The sequence below is a fragment of the Octopus bimaculoides genome, chromosome 2 (genome assembly GCF_046866305.1).
Source record: "Octopus bimaculoides isolate indiv1 chromosome 2, ASM4686630v1, whole genome shotgun sequence".
NCBI classification, from domain to species: domain Eukaryota; kingdom Metazoa; phylum Mollusca; class Cephalopoda; order Octopoda; family Octopodidae; genus Octopus; species Octopus bimaculoides.
In genome coordinates, this window is record NC_142929.1 from 98,968,644 (window position 1) to 98,995,954 (window position 27,311).

General features: G+C 33.9%; 1 protein-coding gene across 1 annotated transcript in view; it reads left to right on the forward strand.

The window, feature by feature from the left end:
* The first annotated feature begins 12,772 nt into the window (after positions 1-12,772).
* LOC106871565 (F-box/WD repeat-containing protein 7) overlaps positions 12,773-27,311 on the forward strand; it is a 147,045-nt gene continuing 132,506 nt past the window's right edge. Inside the window, exons 1-2 of the mRNA XM_014918071.3 lie at positions 12,773-13,058; positions 13,336-13,405. The gene's annotated coding sequence lies outside the window, so the exon portion shown is untranslated. The remainder of the gene's footprint in view (positions 13,059-13,335; positions 13,406-27,311) is intronic.

The window sequence follows — 27,311 nt, forward strand, 5'->3', positions numbered from 1 at the left end:
AAAACGTGCGCACATAGATACACATACACTGATGTGTGTGTGTGTGTGTGTGTGTGTGTGTGTGTGTGTGTGATTGTGTGTGTCTGCGTGTGCGTGTGTGTGTGTGCGTGTATGTATATATATATATATGCATAACTATGTATGTACAGACACGCGCGCGCACGCACATGTCCTCTATACAAGAAAACAAACATGCACCCACTCTTGTGCTACAGATAATAGCAAGATAGTGATCGCTGGTTCGTTAACCTACTTGCTGACAGATACCATGTAAATCCTCTTGCTGCAGGGATCTGTAGCCCTATAGAGTTACTAGTGTCTCTTTATCATGTTGTGATAAGTCCAGATCATATCATAGGGTCACCTTGTGGTGGGATATACGTGCAAGGTTTGTCTGTATGAAAATGAATTCTGTAATTGTGCTGTAATGGGCAAGGGAACTCAGTACACACACAAACTCGCGGCGCTCACATGCTCAAATATATTTTTCATATATGTGTGCGTGTGATTATATTGTTCTATGTGCTGTACAGTTTTTCAGTAGCTCAAATGCTTTTCACAGTTTATATCAGTAATTAAAAAAGATAAAGCTCTTATGCCATGTTGTAATCAACGTTCTGAATATTTTATATTCATTATCAAGATTTTACTAAGAAACAATTTGAATTTAATTATATAAACTTTACGCAAAGGATGTTAAATGCTTGCTCAAGTATAACAACGTCTCCGGTAATTTAATGAGCTGCATGAGATATATTGTAAAAAGTAACATTGTTAAAAAAAAATGCTTAGCGGTATTTCGTCTGCCGCTACGTTCTGAGTTCAAATTCCACCGAGGTCGACTTTGCCTTTCATCCTTTCGGGGTCGATTAAATAAGTACCAGTTACGCACTGGGGTCGATTTGATCGACTTAATCCGTTTGTCTGTCCTTGTTTGTCCCTTCTGTGTGTAGCCCCTTGTAGGCAGTAAAGAAATAAGACTAGTAGTCCCTGAGTTTATCACAGTATGTTGTTGCTGAAGGACCGTTGGCAAACTGTTTCGAATACGTAGATGTAGGTGGATGGTGGTTCTGCTACTGTGAAAGTGGTTAACGTTTTAAAGGGGAAACCATCTTAACGGTAACAGAATCACCATCCCACAACATCTACACATTCAAAGCAGTTTGCCAACGGTGCCTCAGTAACAACACACCCTGATAAACTCAGGGAATACTACTAAATTTAGGCCCTGATAGACAAATAGGATGTCCTTGAAGCCGAGGATTTGAACTTACGGAGACAATATTTACATATCGCCTGAGGAAGCACAACTAGAATTCATAATTCAGGGAAACGGTTGCATAATCAAGTTCCCGCACGCGTGGAGAACTACATTGCGTGGAAACAACTGTACTCCTTGTTGACACCAATTTTTTCAATATTTTCAATTACACACACACAGACACACACACACACACTCACACACACACACACACACACACACACACACACACACACACACACACACACACACACACACACACACACACACTCACTACATTATGCTTTTCAGACAAAATACATCTCCACGAACTTCATATTTGATCGTCAAATTGTCCACTCTCGGTCAGCTTAGAAGTTTCACCTCCCTTCTACTTGAAAATTCTTCACAATTCAAATGAAACACTAACCTCGGTAATCCCCAAAAGTTATCCAGATAGGCAAATCTAAGGGAGATTTTAAAAGGTCAAAGACACTGCCCTTCTAGTTCACTGTTACAATGGCATATACCAATAAGTAAATGCATGCATACATACATGCAAAGCAGATACACTTGTGTATCTCCCAACATTTAATACAACTTTACTGGGCTGATATTTATTGTGTGTCATGCAAAGATAATTTTTTTTTTCAAGGAAACACGAGTAACAAAAGAAAGAAAAAAAGAAGTCTGAATAATAAACATAAAATCTATAAAAGAAAAATGTGATATTAATCTCTTTTTTATCGTATATTTTTATCTCTGATATCTAAGCTAAAAATACGGCGTGCTTTCCGTCTATCAAAAAGCAGAACGACTGCTCCTACTGGCGTTTAGTTGATTCAAATTATAACAAACTGTTTTACTGAACCTTATATCTCTTGCAAGTGTATGCTGACCTATAACATTCGAACTATAAAGACTGATGTTTGAAAAGTAATAGGGCTTAACATCTTACGTTCTTCTGTTAGTGTAAGGAAGATAATAAATAATGTTTTATCTTAATCTGTAACTAATACACTCTAGCTAAACACTAATTAACGCAAGAGAGTTGTTTGTCGGTGTGCAGTGAGATACTAACGTTTCAAGTGGTGCACTTTATCGAGTTAAGTCTACCAATTCTTGCGGTGGTCCTTAATTTATTTACACTGATAGTCTAGACACCAGGTGTCCCTTATGTAAGGCACCATTTAAACATTCCATATTTAAATGATAACTTACTTATGTGGGGATGCTGCTGTATGTTTCCTGATACATAAGCTGAGCATTGACATTAAAAAAAATTACAAGTGTGTCTGAGTGTATGAACAAGTAAATTAGATAAATCCTCCGTTGGTTTCGACGACGACTGTTATTCCATTTGTTTTATCAACGGGGCTGCTTACCTATGGAATTATAGTGTAATTGGCTGAATATTCCATAGATACAAGTATCGTAACGTGATTTTTGAGCATAGTCAGCATGATACAGTGTGTGACAAAATACGGTCCTTTGAATAACAAGAGCAATTTATCAGACGGGCTTCTACACAGTTTCCTTCTCCTAAATACCACTTACAGAATATTGATCAATCCTAGACATTCAGACAAAGTGTCGTGCAGTAGGACTGAATCCGAATCACCTGTTTCCGAAGCAAATCCACGCACATACACTAACATGTTATTCAATTACTTATTCTGTTGTGTAGTCGAAACTATATGTAACCCTGCTCTTACATTACCTTGATTGCATGGTTTAATCTGCAATTTGTAAACTAAACTTCAGTGGCTGTAACTGCATATGGTAGACAATGAGGTATATGGAAAATGCTAATAGTAGTTTTTTTAACATCAGCAGGCGTCCGCAGATTTCTGAAAGAGAGTGGTTGAGTACCCACTCTGCATTTTCGAGACTTGATATTAGATTCCGACATAGTTGACCTCGGTGAGTTTTGAACCCAGAGCACTGGCGGATGGAAAGTATATTCTCCAATCCATCACTCTATCGTATACATTATTTTAGTGCCTGGATTTCTACCACTCTATTAGTAAAACTAACACTGTAATATGTATTTGGCGATTCTATATATATATATATATATAGTCGTAAGTACGTTGTTTAAATCTATGAAAGAACTAATGAACAAGAGACACTCCATCGTGATTCAATTAACTAAAGTATATAGATTACATTAATATGATATGCAGTAAGCTTTATACAACTAAAGGATATATCTTATGCTTCTACATGTCAAACTGTAAGATATGAACCTAATAAAAGAAAAAGAAAATAAAAAATACCGAATATAAGAACATTTTCAAAGAAAAATAAAGATGCTGAGATTAGTTTTGTAAAATTTTATTCTGGTTTTATCCGAGATTGCATGTTGGGGCTAAGCAACTTGCATCATAATTCAGTTGGATTAGTTACTTGTATAACAGACACTTATATTCACTTTTGTAGTAATATTTATTTTCTAGTAATAACAATATTATACCAGATAGTTTACATAGATCTACGACTTGGTTATTGATATTCTACTTTGATGTGTGGTGATTATCTATAGTGATACATTGAAGTAGAGTGTCACTATAAACTCGAGATAAACGACTAGGTCATAGACGTACGACGACGAAAGTCTTTCATATGCAATATTATTTCAAAATATTAATAAAACAGAAATAAAGATAACAATTTATGTGCTTTTTTTAGTCGTTAATATGTCTTTTCCACAAAGTAATTGCTATTCCATATTTTTTTTATAAAATGCAACGAAATATCAGATATTACAATATTATTTTTAATCAATATATTATTTTAAAACGAAGTACATTCTAAGAGGATTAATATATTAAAAGGATATTTCCCCCATTAACTATCAAAGATGACGCATATTGCTAAAGAACATTCTTTGTAAGGTTTCATTCTCGGCAAGATAAAATGCTATATAATCTGATGAAATTATAACCACGTTTATATATGAATAGTATTTACATAGATATCATATTGATATGCATGTACATAACACCTTATCAAAAGACATCGGACAAACTTTGCAAGTTAACGTATTTAATGCTGCGGAGGAAGAAAAAGACCGAGAAGTCGACGTTTCGAACTGTGCCTCTTTCACTAAGTTAGGAAAAGTGAAAAAGGAATAGAATAAAAATGGAGAAAAATAGGAAAGAATATGTTTGAGTACCACTATATAATGGCAGTCTGAAAGTATAAGAGTGAATACGTTGTTTTCAGCAAGGAATATGAAAGGCAAACGAAAGTAAGTGAGGCAAGAGAGGGTGGGGAGAAAATGGCATCGTGAAGTGAAGTGTATCAGAAGTAATTTTTTAATACACAAATATAAACAGGGATAGACACATGCACCGTCCATTAACTCTTTACCTCACTCGACATTCACTCATACATCTTATGCATACGTCATTTCATATCACAATCTGATGTGCTATGTTACGCTCGCTTGTCATGCTTACTACTCTTACATTTGACTTTAACCAAAGAACTGTGTTATGGCGAAAGTGGTAATAATAGTAGTAGTATTAAGACAATTATTATTGCTGTTGTTGTTGTTATTATTATTATCATCATCACAATTACTACTACTACTACTACTACTACTACTACTACTACTACTACTACTAATAATAATAATAATAATAATAATGATAATAATTATGATAATTATAAATATTATAATGATAACAATAAAAGTAATGATTTCAAATTTTGGTACAAGGCCAGCAAGTTTGTGGAAGTGAGTACGTCGATGTAATCGACCCCAATGTTCAAATGGTATTTATTTTATCGATTCCGAAAGGACAAAAGGTAAAGTCGACCTTGGTGGCATTTGAACTTAGAACGTAAAGACGGACGAGGAGCCACTAAGCATTTTGTCCGGTGTGCTAACGATTCTGCCAGCTCACCAATAATAATATACCTTTAAATGTGTGTGTGTGTGTGTGTGTGTGTGTGTGTGCGCGCACGCGCGCGCGTGTGTGCGTGCATGTGTGTGTGTGTGTTGGTGTTTTGATGAGGCTGCCGACGTGCTCAAAGAGATATTTGCAGCTGTGGAATAATACGAAATATTTGTTGTTTGTAGATGTATTCAGTTTATGATTATCGTTTGTTCTGTTCGAGCACGTGCACGAAGGTGTATCAATTTATGAATATCTGCGCATATACGTGTGTCGGTTATGTTGATGGCTTTTGTGTGTGCAGTGTTTCTGCAATGTTTAAGCGACGGATGTTGAGGCTGCGGCAAAGGAACAAGAGAAAGAGAATAAAGGAAAGAGAAAGACGAAGTGTTTGAGAAAGTTGTAAGAGGAGAAAGAGAGGAAAATGACTGAAAAAAAAAAAAAAAGTAAGTGGAGCATAGCTGCCGATCAATAGTGACATTTTATTGACACACTACAGCATACATTCCAAAGATAGGTGCGTGAAGTACGGAATTCACTTACAATGCGTTCCTCTCTATAAATTAATCTGGCAGAGATCAATAGAAGGAACGGTAAAAATAATCAAAATAGAGACAAGGCAATATTGAAATTGTAGAACATCTTTTAAGACGAAAATAATTTTCCTGTTCATCTATTGTTTCTTTCTTATTTTAAAACTGTTAATCTCGCTTTAATTATACCATCGAAACGATTAAATAGTGCAATGTTTATTGCTTAGTTACGGCTTACTTTTGATACTTTTAATATATAATTTTATGTCTTGCTTATTGATGATGTTCTTGTTCTTGTCTTTTTAGTTTTGTTTCTAATCTTTTTTTTTTTAATTATTTTTAATGCTGCGTTATTTTATAATTACTCTTCATTTAGGTTACTGATGACATATTCATGTTACTGCCGTTGTCATTGCTATGTGCGTTTATATATGTGTGTGTGTATTATATACATATACGTATGTATGTGTGTGTGTGTGTGTGTGTGTGTGTGTGTGTGTGTGCGTGCGTGTGTCTTTTGTCTTCTACTTACTTCGGACGTTGGATTACAGTTACGCTAGGGCACCGTCTTGAAGGGTTTAGTTGAACAAATCGACCCCAATTCTTAACTCTTTTTAGCTTCGTACTTATTCTATCGTCCTCTGTTGTCCATCCGCAAGATTACAGGGACGTAAAGAAACCAACGCCAGTTGTCAGGTGGTGATGGGGGACAATAAAAAACGCAAAAACACACACTCATGGATACATGCATACATGTTTCTCTCTCTTTCTCTGCCTGTTTCTTTGTCTCTTTCTCTGTCTCTATCTGCGCGGAGGCGCGTGGATTAGTGGTTAGGGTGTCAGCACCATGATCGTAAGATTGTTGTTTCAATTCCTGGACCGGGCGACGCGTTGTGTTCTTGAGCAAAACACTTCATTTCACGTTGCTCCAGTCAACTTAGCTGGCAAAAATGAGTAACGCTGCGATGGGCTGGCGTCCCGTCCAGCTGGGGTACACATACGCCATTGAAACCGGCAAACCGGGCCCATGAGCCTGGCTAGGCTTTAGAAGGGCGCAAACACTCTATCTTTATCTGTCTCTGTTTCTAGCCCCACTCTCTCTATACATATATGCTTATACATGAATGTTCATCTTCCGAATAATTTCAATTTTTGTCTCTTTCTCCTTCTCTCTATCTCCCCCTCTATCTATCTATCTATCTATCTATCTATCTATCTATCTATCTATCTATCTATCAATCAATCTATCTATCTATCTATCTATCTATCTATCTATCTATCTATCTATCTATCTATCTCTCTCTATATATATATAATTAACATAATATGGTAAAAATTCGATATTAATTAATATCAATTTAATACCAGGAAACTAGCACATTAAAAGAATCAGAAGGTTCTTGAAAAATTTTTTCGAGATCCTAAAAAGATTATAGTACTTGTGTATATAAGATTGAACAAAGTACTATAATCTGTGTATATAAGATTGAACAAGTACTATAATCTTTTTAGGATCACGAAAAATTTTTTCAAGAACCTTCTGATTCTTTTAATGTGCTAGTTTCCTGGCATTAAATTGATATTAATTAATATCGAATTTTTACCATATTATGTTAATTAACCATAATCACATTTCTCAAAGTTGGTAAATTCAAAGCAGAAATTATTTTCTGCAGAGATATTTTCCGGATTCAGCGCGCCAAACTAAGACTTTTGAATTTTAATCTTTATAATGGATAGAATCACGTGCACGCTTTCACTAGTTGAAGACAACTAGCACGAGATTCTGTTCGATTGTAAAAATATCGGCAATCTGTACTGAAGAAAAATAGACACTTTTATTTTGAAAGTGTTGATTTTGAAACTATAGTCTGCAGATAATCGAGGTATGTACAATTTTCACTGGTCTAGCCCGCCTGTTTTTGCTCCGCTGAATCCGTATTTGAGAATTTTTTAAGTGAGCTTCTTCTAGCATTTTGACAGACCGGTCACTGGTCAATCTTATATATATATATATATATATATATATATATATATATATATACCCCTATATATATATTTACATGTGTATATATAGTTCATAAAGTCGTTGGTCATGAAATTGTAACTACTTAGTCACGATTAACATAATCGAAACTGGTCGACTATGTAAAAAAAAAAAATATATATATATATATATTTTGCCCGACAAACGTTCTGTGCATTTTCCTTCTTTTTATATTCAATTCAGCACGTGGAATTTTTATCCTCGAACTTTTTCACTATATGTATCTTTATTTTTTTTTTTTATCTTTTACTTATTTTAGTTATTTGACTGCGGAAATGCAGGAGCACCGTCTTGAAGAATTTTTAGCCGAACTGTTAAGTTACAGGGACGTAAACATACCAGCACCAGTTGTCAAACGGTGGACACACACACACACACACACACACACACACACACACACACACACACACACACACACACACACACGCACGCACACACAACTGGTTTCTTTCAGTTTCCGCCTACCAATCCCACTCACAAGGCTTTGGTCGGCTCGAGGCTATAGTAAAAGACACTTGCCCAAGGTTGCCCCGCTGTGGGACTGGGCCTCAAATCATGTGGTTGGAAAGCGAACTTGTTAACACACCCCCACGACTATGTATTTATATGTATATATCATATGTGGGAATGTGTGTGTGTGTGTGAACTATATATATATATATATATATATATATATATATATATATATATAATAGTCACACAAGAGCACACACACACATATACATACATACATACATACATACACACTTACATGCGCGGACACAAATATGTAGTCCAGCTGCTTAAAAATGTCTAATTCTAGTTATACATAATATATTAATATCAAATATATATTATGCCAGAATACAATTATTTTTCTGAAACTGATTAAATACGAACAGATACTACAATAACCATCGTCAGCAGAAATGAAATAAATGAAATATGAATTTACTGAGATGATATGCACTCACGACAACAAAGTCATAAATCACAAGCGGTAAAATTTTGATGAGACTACGGAATGCAGACTCCCTGTATTTATGTGCTGAATGTCTTTTGAATAGAGTGTCATCAAATAAGCTTCAGCTTATTTTGTTAACTCAGTTGAGAAATATATTAACGCATTCCGGTTTTGAGAACTGTCAATATATTTTGAGAAATATATGAGGGATACAACATATTGTAGGGATCCACTGGAGCGCTACATAAGCGGTGTTCAAAGAAATATAATCTAATATAATGTGCAGAAACTGTCCCTATTATATAGGGACACAACTGTATTTCAGAAAACCGGAAGCATTCATAGAAACGCAATCAGAACCGTACTCCGTCGCAAGTTAAGTAAAAAAAACATTCGACTTTACCTAGATTATATATACTCGTAACTACAAAAGCATAAACCACAATCTTTCTCATTATGTTTCTACAAATGCAACCAGTTTCCATAAACACAATATTCTCCCGTATTATATATATGTATATGCTTTGAAATTGTTTGTCTAAACAATTAACGTGCATGATATTTTGAATGTATGATCTGGCGTCGTTTTGGCGTTGTTTCGAAACTGTTCGGTATGAGCATGTGAGTGTGTGCAAACTCGTATGTGTGCACTCTCATATGTGTGCACGCACTTATGTGTTCGTGCTTATATGTAAGTATGTGCGTCCATATGTGTGTTTGTAACAATTTCGTTTATATCAGATCAGATAGAGACTTTTTAATTTATTTATTTACGTTCATATTCCGCATCATATGTGTGAACTACACATGCAACCATGGGCAATTGTAAGGCCCTCATCTACGTGTATTTGGTGTTCAAAATTGGTTGCGTTTCAGTTATGAGGACCGACTCCTGGATTTGTCGCAACGATGCGTCACCGGGGTGTCTAGACAGGATTTCTATGCTAATTCTGTCCAGTACACCACTATGTTGTTCTTTGGCATGCTGGTAGAGCACCGAGGTTTGTTTTTGATTATTATAGTCCCTCCAATGTTCGTTTACACGCTCAGCCAAACTTCTTGCCGTTTCACCTATGTATGTAATATTAGTAATTAGAATTTTTATACTTTCCATCGCACCAAAGACGATTTTGATTGTTGCTCTATGAATGCAACAAGTTCCCGGAAAGACAATCGTGTCTTAATCTAATAAAGATGTGTGTGCATGTGTGAATTGTTTTTGCTTTTAATAACATTTGTCTATATTTTCTATTGAATTATATCGTTCTAAGCTTAGCTTATGAAGCACTCTGGAGGATTCTTAGATTAAGAAGAATTCCAGGTGCATTCTGACGCGTGCACTTATTATAAAAAATGTCACTGAGAGTTAAGTAGGAAGAAGAATTGGAAAACATTAATTGTATTTTACTAATGTGAAGAAAGCTTACTTGCATAATACTATCGTGAGAAAAGGTTCTCCCGATTTACGCTGTCTCGTGCATAACTACTGTTTAATAGAAAGAGACTGTCGGGTTCGCAAATATTCAAATTTGGCTATCCACAATGGTGCAAGCTTAATTTATGACTTCTTTATAAGTAGATAATCTACGCCATTGATTGGGAGGGAAAGTCGGGTAAGTCTTCTCTAAAGAGTAGTCAACAAGCCATGGAATGGTCCGTTAGGAGACTCCCTCTTTTTCAGTATATCAACTGTAAAGAAACAATATGTATATATTATTAGAGAAATTTTATGAGGTTTTATAATACTTAAATTTAGTTGGGTTTTTCTGATTATCGCAGTGTTGTGCGCATATACATACATGCATACATACATACATACATACATACATACATACATACATACATATAATCACACACATATACTACGAGTAAGAAAACAAAGAATGAAAGTAGCACAAATTTATTACAAGCAACGGTTGTTTCTGTATCATTCCATTTCTAATGTCACTGCATGTAAAGGAATCCATATGAAATGTTACGCAATATGTGTAGTCGATTACGTTGTGGAAACACTTCATCAGACTGGCATCAAGTCGAGCGTTTTTCATTCCACACGGAACGATTTTCGTACAATGGTGTTACAAAAACAATTGTAACTCATAATAAAATTGTGTTTTGTAAAACTTACACACTTCTTTTTAACAATGACGTACTTGAATTTCTGCAATGTGGACTTTCAATTTAGCGAACAGTTCCAATGTAGGAGTATTGGTAGCCATCAGCTCTCGTTGAGTAAATACACCGATTTTCATTGTAAATACACTGATTTTCTACCATATCAGAACATACCCCGCAACATATATATATATATCTATATACGCGAGCCTAATTTTATTCTTCCTTAGTCGAAAGACATCTGATGGTTTGTCCTGTTATTATTCCTAGTGTATTTGTACTACTGTATTTGTGTCACATTGTTCGTTTTATTCCGTCCTTGTTTTTGTATACCTTCGCTGCTTTCTTCTAAGGAATCTAATGCTCTTAGCTTAGTTTTTCCTTGGGGGATGTCCAGATTGGAGCAATATCGAGAACAACCAGTCGAAATTGCAAAGATAATCTAGATCTCGACTGAAGAAGGAAAACTCCCAATGACCTGTCCGTGTTTTCTTTGTATCGTCTATCTGAATGTTTTGTCTTTTTCTTGTATTACCTTATTGCCTTGATGTTTTGCGTTCTTGTCCCATTCTGTATTATATATATATATATATATATATATATATATATATATATATATGCAAATATATATATATATATATATATATATATATATATATATATATATATATATATATATATGCAAATATATATATATATATATATATATATATATATATATATATATATATATATATATATATATATATGCAAAAATGCTAGTTCTAAACTTCTCCAGTACCTATATTTGCATATCTATATACATATGTATGTACATATATATATGTATATATGCATATATATATATATATATATATATATATATATATATATATATATATATATATATATATATATATATATATATATATATATATATATGTATATATATATATATATATATATATATATATATATATATATATATATATATGTATGTATGTATGTATGTATGTATGTATGTATACACACATATTTACATGTATATATGGTTGTATGTATGTATGGTTACATATATGTGTGTGCATACAGATTCGCACACACACTCACGCACACACACACAGACACACATGCGTATATACATGTGTGTGCGTACGTGTATGTGTGCGTGTGGTATGTGAGTGTGTGTGCACGTGTATATTCTTGCACTGTGCAAGCATATATACACACACAAAGAAACGCACACATATTCATAAATATGAGTCATTTCATTTGATGATTTTGCTGTGATATATCAAGGGAGGAGAGGAAAAATCAATATCCAAATAAAGAATTCAGCAGACTAAACTATTACATATATGTATGTACGTGTGTGTGTGGTGTAGTGGGGTGTTTTGTATATATACATGCATACATATATGCATATATATATATATATATATATATATATATATATATATATATATATATATATATATATATACACACACACATATGTATGTATGTATTTATGTCTGTATGTATACGTATGCACACACAGACTATAAAAACGAAAAACAGATTGAATGCGAAGGAATTCAATTATTGAATTATGAGGAAATAATAATAATAATAATAATAATAATAATAATAATAATAATTACAACTGCAACAACAACTATATAGAAAAGAAAAAGGATGAGGGTTGAAAAAAGAAAGAGGAGGAGGAGAACGAGGAAGAAGGAGGAGGAGGAGAACGAGGAAGAGGAGAAGGAGGAGGCAAAGAAGAAGAAGAAGAAGAAGAAGAAGAAGAAGTCGTGGTGGTAGTGACAAAGGAGGAGAAGAAAGTATGAAGGAATAGAAACAAACTCAGCAACAGGAAATATTACGGTTTTGGAGTAGAAAGATAAAATAGGTGGAGCTGACAGGAGACAGGATGGGTGAGAGAGAGAGAGTGTGTGGGAGCGAGAGAGAGGGGTGAGAAAGAGAGAGTGAGAGGGAGAGAGATAGAGAGGTACATTGTTAGATATATATAGGCTGGAGAAGGAAGTAGAAAGACGTGGATGTATTTTGATTACTGTGTTGTTTATTTTTATAAATAGCCAGTAAATATAATGACGCAAATAGAATGGCATTTATCGTTAATTAAGAAATTAATGTTGAGAATTTTTTTTTGTTAAAGAAACTAGTGAATTGCAAAGTTAAACATGTTGGCACACATTCATAACTGGTTATTCTTTGGATGTGGCATGCCCTTTAAAACAGACGGTTCTTTGAGTTAAACTGTTCTTTCTTCTTCGACTCCATGATTATATAGGTAAGCATAACTATAGTTTCACACAGAAATAAAATGCACATTCTATAAATCTTTTGTCTATTTGAAATATTTGTTCATTCACAAGTGCATTTTTGCAATTATTCCCACATCATCATTGATTGCATTGATACTCAACTGTAAAACCAAAAACAAAACTTGACTTCAAAAATTCTTCACAGCAATAATTCCTGCCTTCCATACACACTAGATGTGTGTATGGCACTTCGTCATTTTGATATGTTTATTTATCTTTTGTTTTCCTTTTTTCTCCCTTCAGTTACAGACTTCCTGTTTCTTATTACCAGAATGTAAATATATAATTCACTGCTTTTCACAGAAATGGAATAGTAAGTAGAACAAAGGCATTATTATATTTTTATATTCTTTCAAAAATTTTAACATCTATCTATCTATCTATCTATCTATCTATCTATCTATCTATCTATCTATCTATCTATCTATCTATCAAAACACAGTAACACACATCCGCACAAACACATTCACTCTCACACACGTACAAACACACAGATACATATATACAAATAACACAAACACGCACATACCGCTCTCACACACACACACATACATGTACATATAAACTTTGTAGAGACCGAAGTATAATTTTCATGTCTCTCTCTCATCTGAAATATTTTTCTCTCTCTGCCTCCCTCTTTCACTCGCTAAGTTCCAGTTTTCGTTCATTCATATAAATACACACACACACAAACACACACACATATTTTCAGTAGATGTAGGGGAGAAGTTAAGGTCACCATTGTCTTGTTGCAGATTATTTTTCAACTAAATTCAACTCAAATTTCCATTTCAACTTAAACATCCTTCTCCTGAAAGCCATGAAATTCGGGAAGACATTTTCGACGCTAGAATCATATCAAATGTGGAAATGTAGCTCTTTTCTCACCAGTTGTTCTGGGTCAAAAACGAGAACGTCTCACTATTAGACACTTCAATAATTTGATTCAACGGTGCTGAAGTTAACGAACTTGAGGTATTTATTTCTATCTAAGATATCCTCAAGAAACGAACCAACTGTCGATTGTACAGAGATGAGAGTTTTAATTATGGCTAACTTGTGGTTAAATTTATAAAATAATAGCCTATTGAAAGAATAAAATTTAAAGAAGAGACATTAATACCAATCAATTACTTCTTTTTATCCAGATACTACATTAGATCTGATTTCATGTAAACCCTACTATCATAGCAATCCAAAATGGGAGAGTATATGTATAATATTCTATTATTTTTGTTACTTGTTTCAGTATTTGACTGTAGCCCTGCTGGAGCACCGCCTTTAATCGAACAAATCAACCCCAGGACTTATTCATTGTAAACCTATTACTTATTCTATCGGACTCTTTTGCCGAACCGCTAGGTTAGGGGATGTAAATACACCAACATCGGTTGTCAAATGATGGTGGGGACAAACACAGACACACAAATACGTATATAATACATACATACATACATACATATATATATATATATATATATATATATATATATATATATATATATATAGTATGGCCGCAGCTCTAAGCTGAAACTATATAAAAGAATATATATATATATATATATATATATATATATACATATATATATACATATATATATATATATATATATATATATATATATATATATATATATATATATATATATATACACGACGTGCTTCTTTCGGTTTCCGTCTACCAAATCCACTCAAGGTTTTGGTCGGCCACGCAGCCACTCATATATATATATATATATATATACATACACACATAGGTAGGAGTACTCCGTCGGTTACGACGACGAGGGTCCCAGCTGATACGATCAACGGAACAGCTTGCTCGTGAAGTTAACGTGCAAGTGGCTGAGTACTCCACAGACACGTGTACTCTTAACGTAGTTCTCAGGGAAATTCAGCGTGACACAGAGTGCGAGAAGGTTGGCCCTTTGAAATACAGGTACTACACATTTTTGCCAGCTGAGTGAACTGGAGCAACGTGAAATAAAAGGTCTTGCTCAATGATACAAGGCGGCGCGGGGAATTGAACTTGCGGCTTTACAATCGTGAGCCGAATGCCCTAATCAGTAAACCACGCGCCTTCACACACACACACATGCATACATTTATGTGTTTAAGTTTGAGTGAGTGAATGCGTGTATATGTGTTTGTATGTGTGTGCGTGTGTGTGTGTGTGTGTGTGTGTGTGTGTGTGTGTGTGTGTGTGTGTGGCATGTATGTGTACTGAAATGCTAACTATTTCTCAATCATTATGTTACCAAAGAGGAGATAAGTAAGAGAATTTCTAAACGTATCATCTGGCATGGATATTTTAATCGTATCCTCAATTATAATGACTGGCTATGAGGTGAGTCTTTGAGGTCAAAATTTCCATTTTTGAACTTGGAATTTCAACCACGAACGGTTCTTTCAGCTATGGCACCCTCTCTATACACAGCACAAATGTCGCGAGCAGCTTTTGCGGCCTTAGAACCTTGATTAAAAGGAAAAAGAAGGTGTCGAAAATGTTCGTTTTTCTTAACTTGACATTCCATTTTAATGATCTGAAAATAAACAAAAATTAACTACAATTAACTAGAAAAAAAAAAAGATTCCAAAATGATCCAAAAATAGAATTCTCGAAAAAAAAATAGATTCCAAAATTTAAAACCGCAATAAATTCCCAAATTTAAAAAAACGGCGGGAACTTAGTTACCAACCCAATTCAATATAACTAAGTACAGCGAGCAAAATTTCCCAGCTACACAGGAATATCATAACCTAAAGCATACATCTTCCAATAAAAGAATCATGTAAAAAATCCGCATAAATAATTTTGGTTCTCTTGAAGTGGAATTGGAGGTGCATTTTCGATGTAGAACCGTATTCTTAATGGAATACAAGTTATTCTACCAAACGTTTTTCGAGTCCTCATGGTTAACTTCTCCCCAGATGTTTCGAATCTCAAGTTAATTCTAGTCGAAGCCATTCTGGTACTTCAGCTTTAATAGCAATATTGAACTGCTGGAGTTTACTACACAGGATTTACAGGCAATACTTTTGAGTGCAGATACAACTCACATGTTATTTTATTTAATTTCTGAGATAAAATTTATTCCACATCTTACAATGTCTGAAAACCAAGGAAGGATGGGATCGAAAACAAGCCTAAATCGGAGCATTGTGGTTCTCGAATCTCCTGCATGAAGAGAACAAAAATATGTACCTTATGACTTTCATATTCCAACACAACCACTCCGATTTTTGTCATCACTAGTTAAAATTCGTGTTAAAATCTATCCAGATCTAGATAGTCTAGCACCCGATTTTGCTACAGTACTCCTCCCCACTCTCCTTTCTCTTCTATCACTAACTTTTTATGGTTATAATTATGCACACTTCACGCTATTGACCATTGAAAATCGATATAATCCGTGACTCTTTTTGGCTCATAGTTTTTCTCACGCATAATTTGTTTCAAAGTTCGCACATAGAGAAAAGTAGCGATAAAATGGATACAATATTGGCATGTATCAAGTACTCTTTCTCTCGTTTATACCTTTAAGCACACATGTGTGCATGCATGCATATATACACGTACAACATCTTTGACAGATTTTATATGGTGACTGAAAGAGGGTAAACCGAAGTACAACGTTAACCGGTCCATAGTTAGACATGCAAAACCATACAATATAATTTCAAGGAGATGCCATCTCTTCTCCGGGGAATCCCTGGCTATTCTGTGGACTAACGAGAAAATAATCAATAGAAATTCTGAATGACTATCGAGATGCCTACACGCATATAAATGTACTTTTGCACAATGCACTGAGAATGAATTTTGAGTTACCGTTAACTTAATTTAAGGTATGGATGACTTTACTTTTAACTTCCCCATTCTTATAAACACCAAGTAACTAACTCGCTTTGTGATCCTGAGTGCACCAAACCTTCTGTGTGCGTATGCTCACATTTTTGCTGATGCTTGTATGAGCGTGTGTACTCGTGCCACGCAGCTTGCACGAGGGCGTTTATACATCCATATCTGTTAACGGTTATTTTCAATACTTTTCTCGCTGGATTACGTGTTCGTTTCTCTTTTTGTTATCTGCAATTTTATTTTTGATCTTCTATATATATGAAGATTTTCCCTCCGTTTTGGGATCGCCACTATTTTATTATCTGCCCTTCTTCCTAGCTCTCCTGTCTGACCACCTCTGTCCAGCTATCGTCAGGATTGACCGCTAGCCACTAAAGCTATTTTTTATTCTCTCTGTTTATTTTCTCGTGTTCCTTTCTGTTGAAGAGCGTAGGCTCGAAACGTAAAAGACATTCTCACCTTCCCGCGCGTTAAACTAATACAACTGCTTGTTATTTACACATCTGTCTTCATATATGTATATATATATATATCTATATATATATATATATATATATATATATATATATATATATCGTTCATCTTTTATTATTTATTCGTTTCACTCATTGAACTGCGGCCATGCTGCCACCACCCCGCCTTGAAGAGTTTAGTGAAACCAACCGACCCCGATGTTTATTATTAATTCTGGTATTCTGTCGGTCTCTTTTTGCCGAACTGCAAAGATACGCGGACATAAAGCAGTGATGAGGAACACACAAACACCGAAAACGTACACACGTGCATACATACAGTCGAACGCACACGCGCACACACATAAACACATACACACATGAATATATAGGCGCAGGAGTGGCTATGTGGTAAGAAGCTTGCTTACCAACCACATGGTTTCGGGTTCAGTCCCACTGCGTGGTACCTTGGGCAAGTGTCTTCCACTATAGCCTCGGGCCGACCAAAGCCTTGTGAGTGGATTTGGTAGACGGAAACTGAATGAAGCCCGTCGTATATATGTATATATATGTATGTCTGTGTGTATGTTTGTGTGTCTGTGTTGTCCCCCGACATCGGCTTGACAACCGATGCTGGTGTGTTTACGTCCCCGTAACTTAACGGTTCGGGAAAAGAGACCGATAGAATACGTACTAGGCTTACAAAGAATAAGTCTAGGGGTCGATTTGCTCGACTAAAGGCGGTGCTCCAGCATGGCCACTGTCAAATGACTGAAGTATGTGAAAGAGTGAAAGATATATATATATATATATATATATATATATATATATATATCATAAGGTTTTTAAACTTTTAAATTTTCATATTCAAAAGAGACAGAGACTTCAAATTCGATATATCGATTTATTCACCACTCTATGTTAACATTTCTGTGCCAAACTTATCCAGTGACTGGTCCATTGGATTTAGATGTTTGGCACTTCTTTTCTTTCAGTTTCTATCTATCAAATCCACTTTTAATAAAAGATACTTGCCCAAGGTGCCTGGCAGTAGGACTGAACTCGGGACCATGTGGTTGGGAAGCAAATTTCTTACCATTCAGCCACGTCTAAGTCTATATACGTGTGTGTATGCGCGCGCATGTGTATGTGTGCGTGTATGTGTGTGTGTGAGAGAGAGAGAGAGAGAAAGGGAGGGATAGGTTAGTTAGAAATATAGCATTAGTGAAAGCTTAAAAAATTGAATTGTTTTAATTGTATTTGTGTTGTGAAGTAGTAAGGAATCGTTCACAATATATGCGTATTTTCTGAAAAAGCAGTTGAAGGGGGTTTCCAGTAAGACATATTACTTCCTTTTTGTTTCCCATTCACCTGCAAATTTGATAAGTCTATGCTTTTGAAGACACCAAATTTTGAGGCTGATATTAGGTTTGTTATTATTACATAACAGAGAATAGTTCTATGTGTTCAGACGTGGAAAGGTTTCTGATTATATTGTCAATGAAAGCAGTAACGTTTCTATGCGCAGCTGAGGTACGGTTGCACCAAAAACATTGACTCAACTGTGCTGAAGTTATATATATTTATCTGTTCATAATGAACAGGCCATCCATTTTCTAACCATTGCTTCGACAACCATTCAAATGGTGATGCACTGTTATCTATTAACTGAGTATGCGAACCATTTTACTTATATATTGTCATGATGCTTTTCTAGATCAACCGTCTGAATAATCGGAAGCGTGACTCTCAGTTTTGATTCAAGAAGCCTCAGTGTGAAATATAATATAATATAATATAATATAATAAAGTATAATATATGTGCATACATAACGCTTTAACATAAAGAGAAGCATAGCGAATAAATACACTTTCAAAAGGTATAAAAGCACATGTGAATGTATGAATCTGTGTATACGTATTTGAATATCTATACAAGCTCACACGTTCATTCATTACTTTCTTCTCTGTATGCGGAAACCTTATTTTATTAAATACAAGATCGAGTGGATAATAATTTATGTAAACGAGATTAGTTCTGAAATTTCTACAATAAGAAATTTGGTACAATTATTTATTATATTTGAATTATACAGGAGAAACGTGAAAAAATTCTCATGTTAAATATTGAAGGAAACCAACAGACTTATCGGATTTTGCGATCAGAACCGGCGTTATGTGAAGAAGTGGAACACAATCAATAGGGATTTGAAAAGATGACACGAAGAAATAAAATGTAAATAGATTTGAAAATGTTTATTGTAAATTAGATCAGGTAAATATGTATTCTAAATAATTCCTCACCAGTCATTTGGAAGAGTATATATACCTTCACAAATTCTACATCCCACAATTTTCTTCCGAATGCTTGCGATGTCTTGAATAATATTTTCAAGTTACTTTGATTTTATGTGGATACTTACACAGACACACAGAGAAACAAACACATACACGCATGCGTGCTTGCACGTGCAGACACACATACGTACACATACGCACATACATGCATTCACACATACATGCATTCACACATACATGTATATGTCAGTGCTAATACACACACGCGCGCACATACACATACACGCACACATACATTCTTTTATTCTTTTACTTGTTTCAGTCATTTGACTGCGGCCATGCTGGAGTACTATCTTAAAGGTTTTCTTTTTAGCCGAAGAAGTCGACTCAGGACTTATTCTTTGTAAGCTTAGTACTTATTCTATTGGTCTCATTTGTTGAACTGCTAAGTTACGGGGATGTAAACACTCCAGCATCAGTTGTCAATCGATGGTGGGGGACAAAGACAGACAGACACACACGCACACACACACACGCACACACACACACACACACGCATATATATATATATATATATATATATATATACACACACACACATATATATATATATATATATATATATATATATATATATATATATATATATATATATATATATATATATATATATATATATATATATATACATATATATATATACACGACGGGCTTCTTTCTGTTTGCATCTACCAAATCCACTCACAAGGCTTTGGTCGGCCCGAAACTATAGTAGAAGACACTTACTCAAGGTGGCATGGAGTTGGACTGAACGCGGAACCATGCGATTGTGAGGTAAGCTTCTCACCACATACGCAGATAGATAGGTAAATTGACGTGTGTGTGTGTGTGTGTGTGTGCGTGTGTGCATGCATTCTTTCACAGTAGTGTTACTTAATTCACTTATTTGAGTGCTGGCCACGCTGGTGTACCACTTCAAAGATGTAATCGATCCGATTGACTTCAACACTTATTTAAAATCTGGACAAGAACGTAAAAGAAAAAAATACCAGTTCCCAGGTAGTGAGAGATAGACACAAAGGCACACGCCATACAAACACACACACACACACACACACACACACACACACACACACACACACACACACACGCACGCACACACACACACACATTTATGTATGTCATTATTCAATTCTATTTCAAGATTTCTTGTCAATAGGTAAAGAGCCGGTTTCTAACCTAGATCCAAGGCTCCGTCATTGGAGTTTCAACATCAACCACAGGATATTTTTTGTATGTATGTTTACGTGCAGATTTGTACGCTTTGTTTTATGTCTCCCCATGCATATACTTGCATATCTAGACATGCTCATATATACTTAAACGATAAACTTCGGGAAAGTTTTACAGATTCTTACATTTCCAGTGAATGGCTTGGATGTGTAATCTTTGAATCAGCTTTCTTTTTTCTGTCTTTGAGAGGCCTAATTTCTCAAGATTGATATTTAAGCAGTGTTACATATCCTTATGCCCCATGTATGTATGTATGTATGTATGTATGTTTGTATCTATACGTGTGTGTATGTATGTATGCATGTATACATGCACGTATGTATGTATGTATGCATGTATGTATGTATGCATGTATGCATGCATGCATATATGTACACATACATACATACATACATACATACATACATACATATATACAAGAATGGAGAAAATCACATCTTTAACTGATGATTACACCATACATTACCGACGAACGTTTCTATTGTGTCAGCGTGTTTAGATACAGAGAAAAAAAGTATGAAATACTATTCTTGTTCTTGTTGTCTTATACTCCGAATTTCTCTTCTGAGAAATATTTGGATTTACTAGTCATATATGGAAAATTACTTTGAATCTTTGGTATCTGATTGTTTGATATAGTTAATCAAATCTGTTTAGCATAATGCTTTAGGGATATCTGCCTAGTTTTATTAATCCCTTCTTCTTCTTCTTCTTCTTCTTCTTCTTCTTCTTCTTCTTCTTCTTCTTCTTCTTCTTCTTCTTCTTCTTCTTCTTCTTCTTCTTCTTCTTCTTCTTCTTCTTCTTCTTCTTCTTCTTCTTCTTCTTCTTCTTCTTCTTCTTCTTCTTCTTCTTCTTCTTCTTCTTCTTCTTTCTCCCCCTTCTCCCCTCCTCCGTTGCTCCCCCCTCTCTGTCTGTCTGTCTGTCTGTCTCTCTCCCCTCCCTCTTCTTTCCCTCTCTGTATATATATATATATATACACACACATATATATATATATCATTCAACCACGGTAGTAGTTGAATATATTCTTAAGTCCACCATTTCGTCAATCGCAGCAGCTTCCAAGCTTCACCACTAATTCAGTTCTCAACTAAATTGCAAACTGTTAACAGTTTTAAAGAGGACACCTCCTCAGCTACACTTTGGCATAAATACTTTGAGATTTGGTTCAGTAGAGAAAAAGTTACATCAAAATATATGAGGTCTAAAGTGGGGTGTAAGGCACCTATCCATCTTCAATTAACATAATTTTTTTTTTTTTTTAAATAAATGTATACTTTTCTTAGGCTTAAATGATAGAATAATGCATGAAGAAATCTGAATCGGTAATCGCATTGAACAAAAATTAGTAGAAAAAAAGTTGAGGTGAAATGTCTGGAAATTTCATGTCAGTACATGAGGAAATAAGTAACGCTCTAAGTAATAATGTTAAGATAAGAATATATTACTGAATAGAATGCCTACATCCTAACGCGGCGGGTTGCCAAAATCGCCGGGTGAAATGTTAATCAGTATTAAGTCTGTCTTTTTGTTTTGAGTTCAAATTCCACCGAAGTTGACTTTACCTTTCGTATATTTTATTTTTTAAATTAAGTATTTAATTAAGTTATTTTTAATATGCTGTTGAATTAGGGTAAGTTTAACTTTTATTATTAATTTTCTCTTTCAGCTTTAATTAACTTGTTTTCTGCTTTTTTTTTTTGCTTTTCCCTTTTAGTTGCTTTCCTTTTCTTTTTAGTTAATTATTTAATCATACTAGTGCATTAATGTGCTATATGCTTCAGATATGTGCATCTAAATTTATTGGGGCAGGAATATAGTCAATTTTGGCTGTATCTCTATGGGCAGATCTGAAGGCATGTAGTAAGGCTGTCCAGAAAAGGCATTGGTTAAAGTGCTTATATTCTAAATTTACATTTTGAATTTCAAAATTAATTAAAAAGAATTTTTCATAAATCAAACTTATATTAATGGGATGCAGGTAATTTAAACTTGTGTATATCTGATATGCTTTTATAATTACTGCTGTATTGAATAATCATTGATAGATCTAGATTAGCAGCAGTCAGTGCAATTATCACCAACTCAAATTCTAGGTTATTTAAGGTGAGCCTGGTAACTGATGGTTGTTTGTAACATTTGGTGAGCCATGGTGCAACCAATAAGATGGTAACATTCCCTGCCATTAATCTGGTGTGGATGGTAATATCAAATAATTCAATCACAACATATATTTAAATTAAACATTAAAAAAATTGAAATATCATCACTTACATTGAAAAATTGAAATATTTTCTTTCAGTATTTTATAAGTTAAAATCTTAAATTATTAATTGACACATTATTAATTATCTTATAATAGCAATGCCTCGAAAAATCATGGATTACATGGAAAAATTCGAGCATGAAAAGTAATATTCTTAAGATTATAAACCTGGAAAAGTACAGGATAAGTTATTACACCTGGAAAAGTATAGGACAAGCTATTACTTCTAGTAAAGTAAAGAATAAGAAACTTTTTACTTAAAATATTGCAGCCAAAATAAAAATTTCAATATTAAAAATTATTTTATTGTAGTTTAAAAATAAAACTATACTTATTTAAGTAGAATTTGGCTAATTTACTACCTTAAATACAGAAAAAACTGACTAATTAGACAAACTTACAAATTAGCTGAACAGTTTTGTACAATAAATTTAAAAGATGGGAATTGTAAAGAGTGATAAATTAGAAGAACTGGCATTCTTTGCTGCAATATTTTAAGCAAAAAAGTTTCTTATTCTTTACTTTACTAGAAGTAATAGCTTGTCCTATACTTTTCCAGGTTTACAATCTTAAGAATATTACTTTTCATGCTCGCTTGACAACCGATGTTAGCGTGTTTACGTTCCCGTAACTTAACGGTTCGGCAAAAGACAACGATAGAATAAGTACTAGGCTTACAAAGAATAAGTATTGGGGTCGACTTATTCGACTAATGGTGGTACTCCAGCATGGGCGCAGTCAAAAATAAACAAGTAAAAGAATACATTATTTAGCTCTGTATGATGTTTTGGGATCTAGTATGCTTTGAGTTAGAACCTTCCCGTAGGCACTTGTAACCAATTACAATATCGTCACTTCCCAATGAACCTTAATGTTACAAGAAATCCTAACTAAAATATACTTATTATGCATATCTTCTGATTCTTCCTAATTAACTCTAATTAACAAAGCTTTCTATAAAACAGTGGATGTAATTTAAACAGCGGGTGTAATTCTTCATTACATTACTTCGACTTAAAAAGATGCAGAATGGCGTTGAGTGCATTTCTCCAAAGTACATCTCTCCAAGAGCAGCATGAAATCTGAGCAGTTTAAGGCTCTCAAATTTGCGCGTGATAGCTTCATAGTTTACTACTTCTTAAAGAGTAGGGTTTCTATAAGAAACCCACAACAGTAAAAATTTGAGGTTTTTCTTTTTTTTATTTATGTTACTAGAATTAGTCATTCACATAATTATTTACGTAACTAAGGATATAATTCTAATTAATTAAGAATTAAGCTTTCTTAGTCCATTTTACTAACTTTCAAAAAATTGGGAATACTTGGGTAATTTTCTCTACTGACTCCTTTTATGTTTGGTTAATATAATTGATATGTGATGCATCTGTTGAATATTTCCTCAGTAGTACCTTTCGAGAATATATAAATCTGTCTTCTATTCGAATGATTATTAGAACAGTTGAAACTCATCACTAAATTAGCAAGCATGAAGACGGCCATACTTCACTGCGGAGATATAATAATTCGAAGTATAATCAAAATTGTCACCCGTACTTTCTATAATTAGGCTGCAAATAGTATCAATTACTAATATAATATTTTCTTCTTTCTCCTCACTACATAAGTGTTATTAATTCATTTTTCTCTTTAATATAATAGTTCGGTGGTACTAATTTATTTATCACAGATGAATTGTTTATTTTCAAATTTGGTTTTATCCTTATATTTTATACTCTCCTGTTTCTACTCCTTGGAGAAACTTCTATTAGTTGCTCAACCTGCTAGAAACAACAGTAAAATCTCCATCAAATCACAACCCTACAATTTTAAAAAGCAAAAGAACACATTGTACAACGTTATCCGGAGGGTACAAAGGCATTCAAAGATACACACACACACACACACATGTATGTATTATATGTATGTATATATATATATATATATATATATATATATATATATATATATATATATATATATATATATATATATATATATATGCATACATATATATATATATATGTATACATGTATATATATATATATGCGTGTGTGTATGTGTGTGTATGTGTGTGTGTGTGTGTGTGTGTGTGTGTGTGTGTGTGTGCATATATTTAAACAATTTGGGAAAACAAAATTCCAAATCAATCAGTTGCAACCCTTCAGCAATATATGCATCTACATATCGTACCTTGAGGTTTTATTTATCATATATTTATATATTTATCTATAAATATATAAAGTATCTGATAAAAGTCAATATTAATTCAATTTTGGGGCATTAATCGATATACGGGTATTCTATTTCAGATAATACAAAAAATAACCTAATGAGTATATCTGAAAGTAAACACATGGTATCAGTTTGCACATAACGAAATAATACTTAAAGGATATAAACAAAATTACCAGCAGGCTATATATTATACTTCATTAATTATCTCCTACTTCAGTTAATACTTAAATTTCTTAAATATGAAAGAACTACACGTGTTTCAGTATTTGAAGATTACAATATATAAACATATACACAACTGTATGTATACAAATTTAATTTGCGGTCCATGGGAAGAGCCGTTTTAACGATGCGTCCAATGTCCTGTACCCAGATATGCACCTATACATACAGGTGGATGTCGGTATGCACATACCTGTACGTATATATGCATATACTCATTTACTATTTGTTTTTACATGACCGAACTCAGCATCACCATTTGTAAGTAGTTATCGAAACTTTATATTTTCCGACGCTACTCTATCTCTTTCTCTTTCTCTTCCTCTATCATTTTCCCCCCTCTCGTTCTTCCTCTGTTTACTACTACGTATCTCTCTTTACCCCTCTCGTTCTTCCTCTGTTACTACTACGTATCTCTTTTTCCCCCCTCGTACTTCCTCTCTTCCTCTTTTCCTCTCGTTGCTCACCTATTCTTCTACTTCCTCCCTTTGTTTCTCCCTCTACCACTCTCTCTCTTCCCCTTACACCGGCATGGTCACATGCTTCCGGTCAATAATCCTTTTCTTCCTTGGCTATCGCCGAGCAAACACGTGAACTTACTTCGTCCCCACTTTCAAGTTCGTGCCTCACAGCGTTCGTACACACATAATTTTTCCCGTCTGGCCGTATAGCCTTTTCTGTTTGTTTTCCTGTCTTGTTTTTTGTCCGCCACTACATTCCTCCATGGCAAGGTTTAATTTGTGTATACAAATTTAATTTCCGGTCCATGGGAAGAGCCGTTTTAACGATGCGTCCAATGTCCTGTACCCAGATATGCACCTATACATACAGGTGGATGTCGGTATGCACATACCTGTACGTATATATGCATATACTCATTTACTATTTGTTTATATATATATATATATATATATATATATATATATATATATATATATGCATATATGCAATCGTCAGATTTACAATTATTCCAACATATCTTCCTGTTTTTTTTTTCAAAATATTATATATCTAATTTTACATCCCTTTAAAAAATAAGCAATACAATTAAGCATTTAAGATTAAAAATTATGAATTAAAAATTAAAGATAAAAATTTTACTTAGTAATATTAAGAATTAAAATTTATAAATTATACATTATAAATATGAATTAGTATATATATCAGTCATGTAAAATCAAGTATATGTCAAATACACAATGTGAGATATAAAATTTTACATCAGAATAAAAATGTCTGTGTTTAAATGTGATATATAACAAGAAAAATTCAATTACATATATATACATTTATACATAACTGTATATATATACATTATATATATATATATATATATATATATATATTAAGGGGGTGGTCACTAGCTGACCATTGATAATGAAACGGGAAATCTTATCATGTAGTACTGTAGTTAAATACTTTAAATAATGCTGCTATATTGTATACTGTTAAAATTTAGGGTTAATCAAAACCTTTCCAATTAAGTACCCCTAAGAATCTATAAATGTCATGATTGGAGTAATAATAATAACTTCTTAAACCTATAGTATAACCCTTAGTTTTAATTTTTAAAAAAATAGTGCGAAATTA